Source organism: Lynx rufus, unplaced genomic scaffold (genome assembly GCF_022079265.1).
Source record: "Lynx rufus isolate CCGP_SWC_20201006 ecotype Redwood Valley unplaced genomic scaffold, mLynRuf1.p SCAF_3, whole genome shotgun sequence".
Lineage (NCBI taxonomy): Eukaryota > Metazoa > Chordata > Mammalia > Carnivora > Felidae > Lynx > Lynx rufus.
This window is the reverse complement of record NW_025814845.1, coordinates 51,482,333-51,503,517: the sequence shown is the minus strand read 5'-3', so window position 1 is coordinate 51,503,517 and position 21,185 is coordinate 51,482,333.

Genomic DNA, 21,185 nt, shown 5'->3' with positions numbered 1-21,185 from the left:
TTACTTATATAAATTACCAGAATAAAAATAATTGCAAAGCACTTAGAAACTATTAAGTGAAAGTACTTGCTTCATACAATAATTTTATTTCATAGCATAAAATGTAGATCGGTTGTAAATGCTATTAAAATCAGGAAAAAGATGTTTTAAGCTTAACTTTGGACTTTCTGTCACATACCTTTTCTCAGGAATTTCAAAATAAGCAGGTGGATTCTCACATTTCTGTTATAAAATGTATCACAATATGGAAAATATGTACATATATACACATTTTTATATACCCAACAATTCATTATTATTTCCAGATAGGGGTCCAAAACATGAAATGGCCATTCCATTTTTATTAAAACTTACCATACTTTTGCCATATTTCATGGAGAAATAAAAGCAAAAGACCTAATATGTTTTAATAGCACATTTCAACTATGTCTACAAAAATTAATTTGAAAAATTTTGTTCTCCCAAAGCTGATGGATTGTTTTGTTGGATTATTGAACTCTGAAATGAGAATCGACTAATATTTTCTAGGTATTCTCCCTCTCTTTTGCCTTATATATCATTACCTGTTTTTTTTAGGTCTTTTAATTTAGCTTTCAAAATTGTTGGTACTATAGACCACAGGGGCTAAATTGAGAAGAAAATGAATAAATCAGTAAAAAAAAAATTCTAGTTTGTCAACCATGTTAGATTTGTCTAAGATAATTATGATATATGTTTAGCATTATAGAACATGTATAAACAATAACCTTCACTGAAATTATGATCTATAGATACTAGTACTCCATTTTTAGTAGTGTTGCAGATAATTCCCTTACTTAACATCCCAATAAGAATGATTGTAATAATGCATAAAATATAAAATACATTGAGAAGTTGACAGGGAAGTAGAGGCTTTTTAGAAGCCAAGTCAAAACAGAAACTCTTTAGAAATCACTTATGTGGCTATAGATTGAGCTGAGGACTAGGCATTGGTAATATAGAGGTGGATGATTTGGAGGATGGACCACCTCATGATGTAGCTTAATTATGTTTTTTGCTTCTTTTTGATCCTCAACATCTCTTCCATCTTACAGTGGATTGCTGTTGAGCCTTCCCAACTTTATGATTTCATGGTAGATCTGACAGAACACATTACATGATGGATAGCTCTGGACAGAGTCATGTGATATCCCATAACTAGATATTTCATTTCTTCCAGAGCCCAGTAGCATGTAGGAGCTGTTATTTGAGTGATATGTAGTTCTCCACTGGAGAAGACGTAACCTTGCTCTAAAAACCTAGAATTTACATTGTGATTCCCTTATCAAGGTGCTATAAACTCCACTGGGTGTCTTTTGCAACCATAGATACCACTAGTATCATAGACCCTGCTGGGTTCTTTGGTCTGAGTAGCAGAATGGTTTTCACCATAGCCTAGATGTGCTTCAAAGTCCTTTTCTACTCTGGTCCCACTCAAACCTGCTGCCTTCTATGTCACCAGGTGAATGGATCAAAGTAATATTCCCATGTGTGGATTACAGTGCCTCCAAAACCCAAAGACTTTGACCAGGCAGTATGTTTCTTTCTTAACAGTAGAAGGTACAAGATGAATGATTTGTCCTTTACTTCATCAAGCATGTCCTAGCATGCCTCTTACTACTGGACTCCTAAAACCCTTCATCAATGTGGCAAAACTCTGAATCTTCTTTGGTTTATCTTCCATTCTCTAGATAACATAGGTCTTATTATATGATTTCCAACATACTTTCCGTTTCCTGTTCATCTAGTCTGATCATCTAGTCTGTAACTGCATAGGTCACATGCCTATGATGTCAGTCCTGATTTTATTCATAATCAATAAAATGTCATAACTACCCAGATGTCTGTCAGCTGGTGAATGGATGAACAACCTGGAGTACATTATGTGCAATGAAATACTACTCAACAATGAAAATAAATAAGCTACTTAAAAATGTAGCGTCATGAATGAATCTAAAATTCATTATGCTAAATAAAAAGATCCAGACTAATGTCTACATATTGTATGATTCCATTTATATGTCATTCTGGAAAAGGTAAAATTATGCAGACAAAAAAAAAATCAGTGGTTGCCAAGAGCTAGTTAAGGGGAGGGAATTGACTACAAAGGGGCATGAGGGGAATTTTGGGATTGAAGGAAATGAGATGATAGCTACATAGATATGCATTAGTCAGAATTTACTTTTAGAAAAGAGTGATTTTTACTATATATAAATTTTGCCCCAATAGACTTCACCCTTAAAACACTACTTTTGTCCTTCTTGGTTCAAGTTTTTACATATTAATTTTGTTTCTCTATAATTTCTATTATTGTCTTAATTATTAATTATTCCATTCTAAAATGTTAGGGGTTTTGATTTGTTTTAATTTTTTAATCTTACTTGAGACTGATGTTTAAGTCATTGGTTTTGAGCCTTTCATCTTGTCTAATATATGCATTAAGGCTATAATTCCCCCCCTCAGTATGGCTTTACCTGCATCTCATAACATTTGATATACCTATTTTCAATGTCATTAGGCTCTAAGTAATTTCTTTTTTTTTTAATTTTTTTAAGGTTTTATTTATTTTTGAGACAGAGAGAGACAGAGCATGAACGGGGGAGGGGCAGAGAGAGAGGGAGACACAGAATCGGAAGCAGGCTCCAGGCTCCGAGCCATCAGCCCAGAGCCTGACGCGGGGCTCGAACTCACGGACCGTGAGATCGTGACCCGAGCTGAAGTCAGACACTTAACCGACTGAGCCACCCAGGCGCCCCAAGCTCTAAGTAATTTCTAATCAACATTGTGGTTTTCCTATAACAGGTTAAGAGTGTATTTCTTAATTTATAAACATCTGATGGTTATTGTATAATGGATTTTTACCATAATTTCCCTGTGGTCAGAGAACACTCTATATGCTTTGGTCCCTTGAAATTGGTTGAGAATTCCTTCATGATCTAGAATATCATGAATTTTTATAAAAGTATGAACTTTAACGAATTACAGTCTGTAGTTGTTAGGTACATGGTTCTATATTATTCCATTTAGCAGCCTTATTAGCTATTTGCTAAATTGTTTTACAACAGAAGTTCTCAAACATTTTGGATCTCTTTAAACTCTTCTTTTTAAAGTGTATTTATTTATTATTTGAGAGAGACAGAAACAGCGTGAGTGGGAGAGGGGCAGAGAAAGAGACAGAGAATCCCAAGCAGCCTCTGCACTGCCAGTGCAGAACCTGACACAGGACTTGAACTCACAAAACCATGAGATCATGACCTGAGCTAAAACTAAGAGTCAGATATTTAACTGACTGAGCCACCCAGGATGTCCCAGGTCTCTTTAAACTCTTAAAAATTATTGAGGACCCAAAGAACTTTTATTTAGGTGAGCTTTATCTATTGATACCTATGTTATTATAAATTAAAACTCAAAAATGTATTATATCATTTAAAATAAGAATGGTAAACTATTATACATGAGTGCATATAACACATTTTGTGAAAAATGTCTCTACTTTCCAAAATAAAGCAACTTAGAGAAAAGAGGGCATTGTTTTACATTTTTGCAGCTCTTTTTAATGTCTGGCTTAATGATGAAAAATAATTCTCATATCTGCATCTGCATTAGTCCTGTTGGGCTATGTTGTTTTTGGACGAAGTAGGGGGAAAAATCTAAATTCACATGAATATGTAGTTCAAAACTAGAGGGATAACTAAATTTGTTAGCATTTGCTTGGTATAGTCTTTTTATCCTTTTACTTTCCTTCTTCTTGTATTCTTAAATTTTAGATTTCTCTCCTATATGCAGCATAAATTTTCTTTTAAGTTCAATCTTGTCATTTTTGTCTTTCTTTTTTCTTAGTTTTTAATTTTTTTTAATGCTTATTTATTTTTGAGAGAGACAGAGACAGGATGCGAGTGGGTTAGGGGCAGAGAGAGAGGGAGACGCAGAATCCGAAGCAGGCTCCAGGTTCTGAGCTGTGAGCACAGAGCCAGACACGGGGCTTGAACTCACAAGCTGTGAGATCATGACCTGAGCTGAAGTCAGATGCTCAACCCACTGAGCCACCCAGGTGCCCTTATTTTTGTCTTTCCATATGAGTATTTAGAACATATGGGAACCCTTCCAGACTTCTGTCTATGTATGTCTTCTTTGGATAGTTTGCTAATTTTGATTTTATTCTTTTTGATATTGTAATTTGATTCCTTTTGCTGTTATAAAGCTCTAATTGTAAATATAGTGCTTTTTGAGTTCTATGAATTATTCTAATGACTAATTAAACGTGCGAATGGTGTGGGATACCCCAAATTTGTAGCCAGCCAGTCAGAATTAAGTATGGCCTTGTGGACCCCCAACCTTGTGGCTGGTGTTTGAAGTGAGGGCAATCTTTTGGACAACTGTGCCCGTAATTTTGAGTTTGACTGACTCTGGGCAAGTGGTACCTAGGCAGGTCTTGACTTGTAAGTCATACTGTTAAATAATTTATATTTAAATAATATATAATTCATAATATAGGTGTTAAAGTTAGAATACCCGAATCCATATAATCCCCTTTTCCCAACTTGTATGCTATTGTTTTTCTGTATTTTAGTTCCACTGATGTACCTTAAAACTTGACATTATTATTATTTATTTGGGAGTGTATATATGTTTATTGTTGTTCTTTATATTCTGCACTTAGAGCTTTTGACTTTATTTACAGTAACTTATTCAAGTTAATCATTAAAAACTAAAAACAGATTGCATAACATTAATAGAGTAGATAAATATAAATGACAGAAGAAAAATCAATCTAAATGAAAGAAAGGGAAAAATATATAGAAAAGTTGGAAGATATTGAAATCACAAAATAAGATGATAGAATATATTCCTATAACTACTATAGATGATTAGCTATCGTATTAAGTGTAAAATAAGTAAATTATTTATTAAAAAAGATAAAGACTGTCAAAATATTTTGAAAGTACTGTTTATATCTAAACAACAAGACCACAGAAAGACTGAAAGTAAAAGAGTAGTAAAAGACATAGAAAGTAAATAAGTAAATATACAAAGTAAATACTAAACAGAGGAAAGCTGGTATAAACATGTATTAGGAAAAACATACTTTTAAGCAAAACCCACTAAGCATTAAAAGCATAAAGTTGTCTCCAGATAATGATAAAATGTTCAATTCAATCGAAAAAATATGTCTTATCTACAAAATAAGATAGTTTTAACAAATAAGATAGTTTTAAAATATATCTTACAAAATAAGATAGTTTAAAACAAATATTGGCAGAATTTTAAAGATAAGTTTGCAAAACTACCATTATTTTGATGATTCTTAATATGATTATATAAACAGTTAATAGATAAATCAGGTAATATGTTTTAAGAACAAGAAAGATTTGATCAATGCAAATTAATACACTTGGTTTAATAGATATACATACAACACTGAATCAACAACTACAGAATACATATTCTATTCAAGGACATATAACATGTTTAAGAAGGCTGATCTCACCCTGGAAAATAAAACAGATCTTAAAAATTTGTCAAAGAATTTATTGTAAAGAACATTCTTCTACCATAATCCATTTAAATTAGAGGTCTGTAACAAAGAGATATTTGTGAAATGTCATATGTCAGGAAACAGATAATTCATGGGTTAAAGAAAAAAATCCTAAAATGCATATTAAGATGTTTTGCACTATAAAATAACATCAAAATAGCATAGTACCAAATTTGTGTAATTCACTTGAACAGCACTTTGGAGGAAATTGAAAGTATTAAGTTAATGTATTAGGAAGAAATGTAAGGTGAAAATAAAGTAGGCATCAATTAAAAAGTTAAAAAAAGAATTAACTGTAAACCCAAAAATTGTTGAAGAAAGGAAAAACTGAAGCAGAGATATAATAAAATGCAAAACAAATACAGTGGAGTATACCAATAAAAGTATTAGTTTTTAAAAGATACTATACTTTGAAAAGTTTGACAAGAAAAACAAAGATGATACAAAAACATTCATAATGAAAATGTGTAACTAGAAGCACAATAGTTTATTTAAAAATATAAGTTATTGGGGCGCCTGTGTGACTCAAGTCAGTTAAGCGACTGACACTTGATTTTGGCTCAGGTTTTGATCTCAGAGTTCATGATATTTGATATCATGCCTAGCGCTGTGCATTGATAGCAGACAGCCCTGCTTGGGAGTCTCTCTCTCTCCTTCTCTCTCTGCCCCTTCCCTGCTCAGGCTCGCTTGTGCTCTCCCTCTCAAAATAAACATTAAAAAAAAATAATAAAAATATGTTATTAAAGATAAATTGCAGTAAATTAAAAATGTAAAGTTTTTAAGAAACATAAAAATCATATAACAATAAATAATAATCCTGTATTAATTAAATAATCCAATACAATTAAATCTTGTTGAACATATTAACCATTAATATAAGATCTTAAAACTAAAATCTCATGTCCCACTTGGTTTCATTGGAAATGTCTATCAAATATTCAAGAACAAATAATGATAATCTTAAGTGCTGTTTCTTAGGGAAAGAAAAAGCTCAATTTTATAATATCAACATGACCTTGATTACCAGAACCAAACAGGAACAATATAGGCATATAAAATATAGGCTAATCTCAGACATGAATCTAGTATCAAAAATTCAAAACAGTGTTCACAAATAAAATTCAGCATTGTATAAAATGTATAAAATATTGTTTAGAAAAAATAAATCCTCTAGAAAACATTCTTTAGAAATAATTTGACATGATGTAGTATTGTTGAACCCAATTATCCTGTGGTTCAACAACTCCACTCCTCAATGTGTCTGCTAAAACCCACTGTACTTTGGTGCCATGAAACATGAAAAGCTGTTAGAGCAACATTGTAGTACCAAAAAAAAAAAAAAAAGTAAATCACCCAAATCCAATCAAACTCCCCAATACATTATGTGCGCTATAGTCTTATGATGAAATAAAATACAGCTCATAAAAAGAACAATTTTGTTAATTTTATCAACATGTAAATAAAGATGATTCTCTGGAACATAAAGTTGAGTCAAAAAGCAGTTATGGAAGGGTAGATAGAGCATAATATCATTATATAAAGTTTAAGAAAAACATGCAGAACTAAGCAATATAATTTTAGAGATACAAACATCTACTAAATCTATGAAAGAAAAATAAGACTATAGTAATCACAAGACTCAAAACAGTAGTTACAGCTAAGCAGAGAAGTTTACATAGAGGCCTAAATGTCAGGATAGTGTTCTTATTTAAACTGAGAGATTGTTTAGTTGATTTTCATGCATTATTTTTTATACTTTAAATATACGTATATTTAAACTCTACAAATATTTGTATGTACTTAATATTTAAAAAGAATATTTTTTTAAGAGTGCTCAAAGTCCTTAGGCTAAATTGTTCATGCTTTATTAACAGAGTCATAACAACGTGTTATTTATGCAGGACATATTCAAAGATTTATCTTCTCAGTAATGTGTTAAATTAGAAATGTGACATGAGAGACATAGACTAATGCATTGCCATTTCTCCTCTCATTTAGAATTGGGACTATCAGAAGATAAATTGGTTCTGTGGTCTCTCTTTAGACTTGTGCTAGGTAAAATGAGTTTCTTTTACCAACACACTGTCAGTTACCATTCTGAGTTTAGATTCATGATTATGCCATTTCCTCCAGCTTCTGTAATAATAGTGGAGAGAAAGACAACAGGAATGTTAATGATTAGCCTTAGCCATATCTAATGGAAGAAAATTTACTGCTTTAACTTCTTAGTAACTGAGATTGACTGGCAATTAGCCACCTCTTTCATATCAGTATAAATACAGGGATTAAAATAAAACCAAATATTCTAAAGGGTCATTTTCCCATTTAAAAAATCATTAAAATAAAACATGCTCATTGCCAGAGCTTTGGAAAACATAATACAAAGAAGGAGAAGAAAATGACTAGAATATCAATAGCAACATTTTTGGTGCACGTCCTTTAGTTTTCTTCTTGTAAAAATATTGTCATATTGGAAATACATTTTCTACTCTACTTTTTTCCCCCACTTAGAATTTCCTCATATCAGTCTCCTTCAAATACATGGTTTTGAAGCATTGCATAAAATTCCCTATATGAAATGATTGACTTTCTTAATCTCTTACCTATAAATGGGCATAAATTAAATCCAACTATCTTGTTATTATTTAAGTGCTGCATGTGAATCTTTCTTTAAACAACAGTCTTTGACAATATATTATTTTCTTGTGTGACAGAACAAAATATTAATTTAGGAGCATTCCTAAGTTTTTCATCAACCCTGCTCATGAAAGGAAACTTCAGCCATGTTCCCTCAATTTATTTATTTGTTTCTCTTTATCTACCTCCCTCCCTGCCATATCCATGGTTTGCCATCCATTCTTTTTCATTTTGCTGGTAAGCATTGAGGAGCCATGGAGGTAATGCAGATACATTCAGACTTGTCTATTGGGAGGAATTTTTTTCATGGAGTGTTGAAAAAGGGCAGCTTCACAGAGTGAGGGAGTAAATAGAACAAGAGGGGATTTGTTAAGAGTTGCTAATCTGGTCTAAGATAAGCAACTCAATAAAAATGTTACAAAAATAAAAGAGATTGTTTTGTTTTGACTTTGCAGACTTGGTGCTTTTTTGGCTGTGACATTATTCTAAAGCTGGACTATAAGGGTCATGGCTTCACAAGCTTTATACATCTATAAGGAAAAATCACTGTCCTCTTATTACCTGTCGAAATTGCTTTCTCCAAAGGTTAGTTCAATGTATCCTCTTTACCAGCCTTTGGTAAGAATGCCGTTGGGGCTGATTTCATGAAACAATGGAATGTTATCATTTTGCAAAACTTTTTGTAAATTTGATAGGTGGAAAATGTTATCTGGTTATTTAATTTTCCATTTTTTCATTAGGGATGTTGGATATTTTCCAGTTTCTTCATACCTTAAGTCTGATTTGAGAGTGATTTGATAATGATCCACTGGGTATGGATAAATTACTTCTCTAATTAATTTGTATAGGTCACTGTTTTTTAAAAGTGTTATCTCTTAATTTTCATATTTGTTGCAGTAACTTTCTTCATCTTTGTCATTTGATTTCAAAAATATGTATTAGTTTTAAATATATGTGTGTTAAATTTTATGTTGTCAAATCAACTTTTTCCTTTATGACTCTTTCCTTTATGATTTAATTTGCTTTATGATTTAATTTATTGTTTCATTCGCAGAAAGTTCTTGCCCATTCTGAGTTTTCAACAAGTATGTGAATTTTCACCCGCAGGTTTTAATGTTTATATTTATTACACATATTTTATCCACTTAGAATTTATTTGGAGATAAGATATGAAGAAAAAATTTAATTATTTTCTAAGTGATTGACCAATTGTTCCAATATTAAAAAATCAATTTGTTTACTCTTATTATTGATGCTGCTTTATTATTATAAACAAAATTCCTAATATATTAGGCTACCTGTTCTATGCTATTAATCTAATATCTAGCACACATTTTATAATTACAGATTTAGCTTATGTTTTAATATATAAGAAAACATCTCCTAATAATCTTTCTAAAAAATCTCTTTGCTATCTTAGACATTACTCACTGTTTTCCTTTAATACAATGTTCAGAATCACTTTACCTTGCAAGTTATAAAAACAATCCCCATTGGAAAGTTGATTAGAATTCGATTAAATCTCTAGATTGATTTGGAAAGTATTCTCTTTCCATTTATCAATGTGTTAAATACTTCAATAAAAGTTTACAATTTATTCTGTTCATTTATTCATTCATTCACTCAGTGTATCTTTTTGAATCTTTTCATTAACTGGCAGTGTCATGGGTACCTTGGATTTAATGACATACTAACAAACTTCTACATTCTAAGCCCCTTGTAATAGATGCCTTGCATTCAGGAGGTAACAGAAACAAGATAGAATGAATAGTTTTTGCTGATGGTATCAGAAAAATAAATCATTTTATAAACTGAAGACATAAACTGGGTGGAAATGAAGCTCAATTAGACATATTCAAAGCTTCAGTTGGAAAAAAATTCATAGAAATATGAATTCACAGCTTATCATTGCATATTGACAATAGATTCTAATTTTGGAAGGTTTTAGTCACAAGATACCTTGAAGACAAGGAAACCTTTTATTCTTGATGATGTGTCTTGAACGTGGTAGGTATTCTATTCATATATCTGGGTTTGAACTGATTTTAAATGAAGAAGAAAATAATACATAGGCCACTGTTCTTTTCATGTATAGGAAATCATCTGTCAGTGTGTTATCTATTCTGTTTCATATAACTACTTCATTCTATAAAAACTATTTTTTTGTCCTAGAAAGAACTAAATCAATAAAAAAAAAAAGAAAGAAACATAAAGAAAAGAAAAAATATTCATTCACAGAGAAGATTCTACTTTATCTTTTGGGTAGAATGATATTATCACCATGTCTAGAGATAATTTTAGCCTTTTCCATGGAATGTAATTTGTGGAAAATGTAGCCTCTAATTGAAATGTTTCTGATTACATTGTACTTGTTTCTATGTAATTTTGGTATCTTCCATTATTTCTGTGAGTATACTCAAAAAACAATTTCTTTAAAGTTTTCATTTCTTTTGAGCTGCTCAATTGATTTTTATAGATTCTTCAGTATCAAAAAAGATACTGAAGAATCCCAAACAACTGCTTGCCTTTTCTGGGTTTGCTGAAATTATTTTTATCAGCAGTGTCATGGTATCCAGTTGTGACTCTATGTTCATTGTTGCCAAAAAAAGTTCTCATCAATATAACCTTTTGATATGCTATTATTGTTATTGCAAACAATCATTTAAAATATATTATCTTCCCTGAGTCAAATGAAACATATTTTCCATATATTACTGACAAAGAAATTGAAGAACAGTGAAGCTTTTGTCATAGTGTGGGAGCAGATCTTCAGCTGAGAATTTCCTGTTACTTTTTTCACTAGTAATTTAAGGCACATGGAAAAACCTCTCTCTCTTAACACCTACATCTATCTTTAATTTTCTTCCATATCTTTTTCTCTACCAAACTCATCACTGAATCTTTGGAGAAATGTGTTGTAGAGAGTTCACCAGATACTTTCCACAAACAAGATGTCAGTTGGTTTTGTGATATTAGTGGAGTAGGGTGTTACATTGCACATAGATGAGGAAAAGACTAGGAGTTGAGTGACTTCAGTAAATGTTAGTTTCCTAGTATGCTCCGCGAAAGAAAGAAGGGGCTTACTGAGTAGGGATTAGAGAGACATGGGGCAAAACTGGAGATCTAGTGAGAGACCACAACAGGAAGAAAACTCTAGCATATAACAATAAAAATGGCTAAAGTAATTTGAAATAAAGAATACTTTTTCAATTATGTTATAGAAGAAATAATACCCTGGAACGTCATTTGTTTGCTTCTAGTTTACATCAGCGTCAATGTTTTTAATTAAACACAATATTCATAGAGGCATATTGGTTTAAGAAACGTGTTCTTTGAATCAATTTGCATTTTATGGAAGACTTTATAAAGAATTAGCTAGTGAATGATAAAATCACGGTTGTCTGCTATCCAACAAGGGATAATAATTGATACATATAATATTTTAAAGAAACAAAAAATACAGAAAATTATGAAAAATATGAACATATCAGTTTTTCCACCGTTATGAATTTAAAACTATTAAGTTTCCACATTTACTTCATCTTTTGCTAATATATGTCTGAAAGTATTTTAGAAAAGGTTGAAATGACCAAAGGCACCATTCCCAAATCATCTTTCCTCTCTCTTCTTCCCTCAAACAACTAAAGATTTTGGTATATGTGGGATGGTAAAATACAGAGAATATTTCCTTATATGTCTTAACATTTTGCCATTTTGCGTAAATAGCATCAGCATTGTACATTATATTCTGCAATACAGTTAGTCTTTCTTTTTCTCATTAAACAAATATCTGTTAAGTACATGTTAGGTTCAAGTAACAGTGCTTGGCTGATCAGGTACAAAGTTTTGATCTCAATGTGCTTACATTCTAGATGGATGGAGGAAGAGAAAAAAAATTGAACATATGTCAAATGTTGGTAAAAGTTATGGTGGAAAATAAAGCATAGTTAAAGAATGGAATATACCTTGTGAAAGTGGGGGAGTAGTATTGCTATTATAAATAAAATATGAATAAAATAACTCTTAACTGATAAGTTGAAATTTTATCAAATACTTTGAGGAAATAGATGCAGACAAGGGATGTTTGGGTTCCAGGCTGAGGAAATAAAAGATGCAGAGGAGCCTGATGGTTCAGTTGGTTGACTGTCTGACTCTTGATTTTTGGCTCAGGTCATGACCCCGCAGTCATAGGATGGAGCTTCATATGGAGCTCTGTGCTGAGGGCGGAACCTGCTTAAGATAGTCTCTTCCTCTCTGGCCCACTCCCCTGCGCGTGCGCTCTCTCTCTCTCTCAAATATAAATAAATAAACAAACAAACAAGCAAATAAATAAAGTTAAAAGATGTAAATCAAAAAGCCCTGAGACAGGAACTTGCAGGGATTGACAGTAATGCTGAATAGTTTTGGGGGGAGAGTGGCACAAGATGAGAAAAGAGATGTCACAGGGATTGGATTTTACCAAATTACTATATATTGGTCATCCAACAGGACACTTTTAAGAATGAGGGAGTCCTATTAGTGACTGGGTTGGGACAACAAATGTAAAACAGGACTCCGTTGGGCAAAATGGGATTTATAATTGCCCTATGTTGAAAGGCTTTAACTCAAATTGAGATGAAGAAAGCACAGGTTTTGTTCAGAATTGTTTTAATCTAACCCTTAATTTCATGAGACCTCTTTGTTACATTGAGAGTAGACAGAAGAGGAGAAGCATAGGTACTGGTAGATGAGTTGAGAGGCTATAGCTATGAGCCTGACAAAAAATAATGGTGCCTTGTTCTAGAAAGATTGTAAAGGGGGTGAAAGAAGTTTTTGAGCTCTGGATGCTAGAGTTACAGAAAGATATTTTACCATGTTATTTTTTATTGTGGTGTTGTCTGTGTGTGTGCGTGTGTGAACTGACTGGGCTTAATTCCAGGCAATAATTTCTATGGGGTCCTGTAATTTTGATTTGTGTATGTTTTTTTTAAGTTTCTGAAAACCAATTCTTCAATGTTTATGTAGTAACTTTTTCTGTAAGTCTATTCAAATATTTCAATTTTATGTATAATTCCTTCATTTGTTCAAAAATTTATATAAATTAAATACAATTGAATTAATCAAATTTAATAATGATTTACTCCAAGGCTATGTTTTTTTGTATCTTTTTAAAGAAATAACCACCTGGAACAAAGATCATGTCGGTTTACCTTATATTTTAATAATTTTGCTTTTAAATATTTACTCCCTTAGCAATTTTTTTTTGTTTATAGTATATTCAGGTATCAGTATATATTTTTTTCTTTGTGACAATTCACTTGTAACAAAAACATTTATTGAATAATTTTAATGTCATACCATATTTCAAATTTCCATATTAGCATTAGAATGTATTTGCTTTGTTGTTTTTTTTTTCATTGATCTATTTGTCTCTTTCTGTGTCAGTATACCACCTTAATTAATAAGTTTTGATAACTTGTAAGGCAATTTGTTCCACCTTATTTTTATTCTTTAGAATTGTGTTCATAGTTTCTGGTGGCATTACTCAAATATATGAATTTCAGAATCAGTCTTTCAAATTCTGTTAAAAATATTCTAGGATTTTCACTGACATTATATGGAAATTACAGATTTACTGTTGGAAAATTGGCATTTCAAAATACTGAGTTTATTATACTTTGTCTATAAACATAGCATATCTACTAATTCAACCCATTTTTCATATTTTTCATTAACAATTTATAGTTTTCTACATTTTTGTATGTTTCTTGCTAGGTTTCTTCTTATATATCTTTCAACTTTATTACTATTATAGACAGTGTTTTTTTCTATTACATTATTTATGACTAGGGATAGTATTGTTTTTTGCTTATTTGAGGAGGTGTAGAACTATGTTGAATGGAACACTATTGGAGGTTACTTAAGTGAAATACTAATTAATGTCTTGCACCCTGTAGTGATTAAGAATATGGGCACTGGGGCCAGATCATACATGTTCATATCTTAACTGTGCCACTTACCAGCTTTTGGGACTTGGGCAAAAAACTAGTTACCTAACCATAGTTTATGCCTCAGTTTCTTTATGTATCTGTAAATGGGCTCATAGGATTATTTTGAGAAGTAAGCAAATTAATATAACAAAGCCTACATCTATTTCATTATTTAAATTAGTTTTAAGGGGTGGCTCAATTGGTTAAATGACTTACTCTTGATTTCAGCTCAAGTCTTGATCTCACAGTTCATGGGTCCTAGCCCCACATAGGGTCTATGCTGACAGCATGGAGCCTCCTTGGGATTCTCTCTCTACCTCTTTCTGTCCCTCCCCCATTCATGCTCTCTCTCTCTCTCTCTCTCTGTCTCTCTCAAAATAAACAAATAAAGTTAAAAAGTTAAAGAAAAACAACAAAACATTTAAAAAAATAAATTAGTTTTAAGATAGCATATTTATTGGCACTTGAGAAGGTCAATACAAAAATATTCCTTTATCTTTCACATGGGTTCTTAGCATCTTTCACATGAGTTCCTTTATCTTTCACATGAGTTCTACTAATAGACCAAAAAAAGACAAATAGATGGTGGTGGTAGAGGGAATGTCACTTTTATTGTTCTAGAAATATTGAAGAACTGGACATATGTGTGACCAAAATGTGCTTACTAATGTTAAACCATGTATACAGACTGATCCAAAGCAGTGCTGGACAAATCCAAGGCCTTTCAGGCAAGGGCAAAGCCTTTTTCATTGAACATTTCCTGTAGCTTGGAGGACCAAAGAAAATGTCCGTGGGCAGGCATATAGGGAAAAGATAAAAAAAAAAAAAAAAGAAAGAAGAAAGGAATAAAGGAAGGAGGAAGGAAGGAAGGAAAGAAAGAAGGAAGGAAGGAAGAGAGAGAAAGAAGAAACTGATTAAACTTGGAATTCCCAGAGTCCATTCCCAAATTTACCCAAATGAAATATATTTCTCCCTGTTGAAGGATTGTATTATGGGGTAGAGAAATGATAAGAGAGTTAAAGTAATCGATGTTTCTCTAAGCTGAAATAAAGTCAGGAGAAAGGAGGTTCACTCTAACAGTATTTATCTCATTCAATTTGTAATGTAAATGGGGAGCAGTAAAATCTGTTGAATTAGGCCAAATTTTACTGTCTAGGCTGTAGATGAGCTTTGGTTCCTGATCCTTGCCTTCAAAACATGGCGTTCTCAGGTCCAGTCATCAAAGCCAAAACATTAACCTAACTGTTCCTTATAACTGGAACATTCTCTTAGCAATTTCATATAAAATTCTACCTTAGTCATAATTTGCTCAAATATTATTTTCTTAGTAGCTTTGGAAAATTATATCATCAGTTTATGCATTTAAGTGGTTTACCAAAGTATGAAACTTAAAACACCAGAGTTTCAATGTCTAGGGAGTTCGAGTTTTAGCTGAGCAACTTATAGAAATGAAAGTTAGGAAGGAGATCATCTAATACCACTATTCAGCTCTGTTTTATTCTATTCACTATTAAATTGATTTCCCTCAGAGGCCATGCTTTCCTCAGTAGCTATGCTTTCTGTGCTTCATTTCATGTCTTAGATGATAGATAGGTAGATAGATGATAGATAGATATAATTGATTGAAAGATAGATATTCTAGTTATATGTAGATATTATAGTTTATATCCTTTTGGAATTATTCTGGAAGAACCCAAAGGGGTAACAACTAGACAGCTTATAAACTACATCTTTTTTTCTTTAAGAAACAAGGGATGAAAGCAAAGAAACACCTGCCCCCTAATAGAGCTGACTTTTCAGACAAATGTGGATTAAATGGAAGAAAAAGTGCAGCGAGTACATTATCTGCATAAAATCTATTCGGAGTGCCTGTTCATTCAATGGCATGTTGTACTGTGGAATTTCATTCCTTCTAAGCAGAACTTTCTCTGTGGATTTTTTGTTAGCAACTCACTGGGGAGATGCCACTGTGAAAATAATTACTGAAACAACGTAAAACTCTTAAACACTGTATAGGTGGGATAGATTTTAAGCACATTAGGTTTGGGGAATAAAGAAGCTATTCAAGACATGGGCTGGAGGACCTTTTCAAAGGAAAAAGAGGTAGTTTTGATTGTGTGTCCTGTTTGCTGGGCTTATCATTGAGAAATATGCTGAACATTCCACACCTCCAAATTTTGACAAACGAGGTCTGTTTTGTTTTTCTATAGTATAGATTTCAAACTAAGTTCACATTTGCTACTTTTGTTTCCTGTTTGCTTACTATTGTTTCAAGGTGATATACATAACTTTAAATTTTTTTTTTCAACGTTTATTTATTTTGGGGACAGAGAGAGACAGAGCATGAACGGGGGAGGGGCAGAGAGAGAGGGAGACACAGAATCGGAAACAGGCTCCAGGCTCTGAGCCATCAGCCCAGAGCCCGACGCGGGGCTCGAACTCACGGACCGCGAGATCGTGACCTGGCTGAAGTCGGACGCTTAGCCGACTGCGCCACCCAGGCGCCCCTCAAGGTGATATACATAACTTTAAAAGCAGTGGCTGTTTAATTTTCTGTGGAGGCTGAGATATAGCATGGTTTTAAGAACAATGAAGATTTTCAAAGAACTTTCTTTTTCTTAGAAAGTCATTGCTCCATTAGTATACAGATTATTATTCTAAGTCCAATTTATGAGAGTGTTACCATGTGCAATTTATAGTATTCTGCAGCACATTAAATAATACTTCTTAATATCACTGATAAATTGCTTAAATATCTTTACACATTATACGGTCTCACTATGGAACCACCCACTTACAAATAGCAGTTCAAATATATGTGTGGTTGCATAGAAAGTGAATAATGCAGCATCTCAATTTATAGTTTTAACAAGTGTCTGATGTTCCCTGTTCTGAGAGTCCATTATTCTAGCTCATTGCTTGGTAGTATTTTTTCCTTCTTCTTTATCGTCTTTTTCCCCCTTAAGGAGATCATTTATAGTGACTTAGAAAACACCACTTGCTTTTAATCTTATGGAATGGATGGCTTTCAGTTTCTGGTGAAAGTTAAAGCTTTACATAAAATGAAATAAAGTGATTTCTTTAAAAAAAATTAATGTAGTCCCACTTTCAATAATTACCCTTTTAAGAGGGTGGCAGTAATTGAAAACAGGTTAAGTATGTTTATTACCCCTAATCTTAAATCTTTTCTAAGACTTTCTAATACACTTTTTACATAGGCAAAAATATGGGTGGAAGAGAAAACTTGGATTGCCATCACGGAAGTCCTCTTTAACCAGTTTTAAAAGATAAACAGAAAATATATTTAGGGAAAAGCTTTGATCAACTTGAGTCAGATCCAATGAACCACTGGTATCTTGTAAAGAACCAACTTCCTTTAGAAGATGCTTATGTTTGGGGCGCCTGGGTGGCTCAGCCAGTTAAGTGTCTGACTCTTGGTTTCGGTTTGGGTCGTGATCTCACAGCTCAAGAGCTCAAGCCCCACAGGGGGCTCTGTGCTGACAGCATGGAGCCTGCTTTGGATTCTCTGCCTCCCTCTCTCTCTGCCCCTACTCCACTCATGTTTTCTCTCTCTCTCTCTCTTAAAAATAAACATTAAAAAAAGATAAAATGTTTATGTCTAATTCCATTAAAATGCTTAAGATCTGCAAATTTTATTTTTAATAATTTCTCAGTTAAGAGAGCTTAATTATTTCAGGTTATTAGGAAATATCAGGTAAAACCTTAAAGAATTAGAGTAGCATATTTCTCTCTTCTTTCTTTGTCATTCAGTTTTTGTTGTTTTTAAGATTTCCACATAATGTTATATATAAAGAGAGATTTTATCCATTCTCTATTTAAGAAAACAATAGAAATCAATTTGGAATAGTTAACAGGATTTTTTTCTTGATTTTTTTAATGGCATCCTTTATGTCTTTGAGCAAGCAACTTATATTCTGTGCACTTGGAAAGCAAAATTATTTGGTTCAAGGGAGATTTCTCATGTTTTGTTTTTGTTTTTAATTCTACAGAACAGAAAGATTTCACAAATTGCTTAATCCTTTCTTAAGTCAAATATCTGTGAAGGTCATGTTGTAAGCTATTTAAAACTGAGTTTTTCATTTTTTTTTTCATTTTTTTTTTATTTTTTTTCAACGTTTATTTATTTTTTTTGGGACAGAGAGAGACAGAGCATGAACGGGGGAGGGCAGAGAGAGAGGGAGACACAGAATCGGAAACAGGCTCCAGGCTCTGAGCCATCAGCCCAGAGCCCGACGCGGGGCTTGAACTCACGGACCGCGAGATCTTGACCTGGCTGAAGTCGGACGCTTAACCGACTGAGCCACCCAGGAGCCCCTGAGTTTTTCATTTCAATGTATCTGTGAGTCACGCAGAAAATTTGGGACTTTAATGATAGTATCTCCTCATCCAAATTTCACAATGTAATGGATTAGGTCAGAATTTCTGAATTGGTACTAACTGAACATTTCTAAAATGGTCTTTCATTTTTTACATAGTCCCTGATGTACCTGTGCTTGATTGAGAAAGAATTACAATGGTTTCCAATGGCTTCACATCAACAAATAAAGAGAAAGCAGAATGACTATTTAATAGCTCTGGGTAGATCCAAAGAACTCATGACGTTCCTTAAAGTGTCACTTCAATTATTAATTAAAACTGTAGACCAGAAGCAATAGATATGAACTAAACTCTGAAAGACAAAAGAAACAGAGGCAAGTCAGAAGGCAGTTCTCCTAGGTAAAAACTAACCATTTGTCTCCTGATTATGTAAATTACATCACCACATTTATTTGATGCTTGCATGGTTCTGAAATACCTATGTGGGGATCAGGTTTCTAATCAATGCCAAGTAAGTCAGAATAGCTCTTTGACAGAGGAATTGTTCTACGCCTTATCAATTTGGCCTTTGGGGACCCTTTAATGGAAAGGCAAATTTGAAATATGATTTTTAATTCAATTTAAGATATTTTGCTCCTGATTTCTAAAACTAAGATACTTTTCCTAATTTATGTTATCAGTTTTATTTATTTTTTTGTCAAAGGCATGTTAAAAACTGATGAATAACCTTGGGGCGCCTGGGTGGCTCAGTCGGTTAAGCGTCAGACTTCGGCTCAGGTCATGATCTCACAGTCCATGAGTTGCAGCACCGCGTTGGGTTCTGCGCTGACAGCTCAGAGCCTGGAGCCTGCTTCCGATTCTGTGTCTCCCTCTGTCTCTGCCCCTCCCCTGCTCATGCTCTGTCTCTCTCTGTCTGAAAAATAAATAAAAACATTAAAAAAAAAACAACTGATGAATAGTCTAATATGCTTTGGCATTTTTCTCTTTGTGCTACAGTTTGTTTTTTTGCACCTATTTGTGTGAACACCACTCATCAGTATTCATTATTTATTATTATATATATTATATATTTATTTATTATGCATTATTACTATTATTTATTTTATTTAATATTATTTGTTATATATATTATATATTAATATATATTATTATTATTTATTATATATATATAACATATATATATTTGTAAAAGCTAAGTAATAGGACATTTTTATTGAGTGGAGGAGATATCAGGAAATCGAAGGTCATTAGTAACAGGGCTCCAACAACAAAGAGCAAAACCAATAAGAAATTCTACATCATCAAAATTTTATAAGAAAGCAGTATATAGATTTATAAATTCCTCTAAATTGCAAATTAAGTATCTACATATATTTCATTCTATGATGGTCCTTTTATATTGTGATTCTGAAATTCTGTGGTTGAGGAATCTCAATTTATTGAAGTATAAATGCAAAACTTTAAAAATTTGTTTTCAATAATTGATACCAATGGTGCTTCGAGAATTTTCTTTTATGTTGGCACAGTGAGCTTTGTTCACAATAATTTAGAGCCGTCCCACCTCTTTTCTGGTATTTTCAGTTATTAAAACAGTTTAGTACAGATAATATTTTAATTTTGTATTGGAGGCAAAGCCCTCTTCATCTCACCATCATTACCAGTTTATTAGTAGTGCTAAGCTTCTTGCTATAAAACTTGGGCTATGATGGAATCATGACAGGATTCTTTTTAGAGTTTGCCATGCTTGCCTCTCTGCTGTTGTAGCAGGGAAGGGTAACAGCCCTTATTAAGTTACCTGTCCTTTTTTGTCATTGTAATTGCTGTTTCCTTACATGACCATCATATGAACATCTTTATATCATTTATCTCTAGATAACAAAACCTGGTGTGTATGTTTGTGTGTGTGTTTAATTGATTACTTAGTTGCATGCATGTTTTGTTTTCCAAAGTATATTGTAAAGCCCTTGACCATAACAACCACATATTTTGCTTTCTCATATGCTCCTATTTCTTGGTATAATGCTGAGCATGTAGAAATACTTGATGAATGATAGGTTAACAACTACTTACTAAACCACTATTAAAATAATGATTAAGTGGTTAAATTGATTGTGATGCTTACTGATCTTATTCAGATTTCCTGTGTGTATAATTATCTGACTACTGTGGATATTTGTAAAGATATCATCTATATAGACATGCTAACATAGTCACCATATTTTATTGTGGTGTTATTCAATGTGAATGTGACATGACCATTTTATTTCCTTTTACTCATGTTCATCAGCTCTTAGAGTTGATAACAATGTACACATCATCTTTTCCTATGTGTGCTATGGTGGAATGTCCTAGTTTACTATGTTTACTATGGTGGAATGTCCTAGAAATCTTCCGGTGTCTTTCCAGATTAAATCTCTTCATGAATTCTCTATTCTGCACCAATCATTCTTGAAACTGACCCATATAGAAGATCAAATGACTCCTTTGACCTCCAACTTCTGCTTGGGATCAATAGAAGTCTTTGGCAGGAGATCTTGAAGGTAGTATTACTGTGAGGTCAGGGTTTATATTGACCTAAACCTTTTTTGTTAGATAATTTAGGTTGGCTGCATTTCTGTATTGACTTCTACAGCTTCTCTCAAGGATAATTATTTTTCATTGTTCTATAAGTAATCTTTCTTCCACTT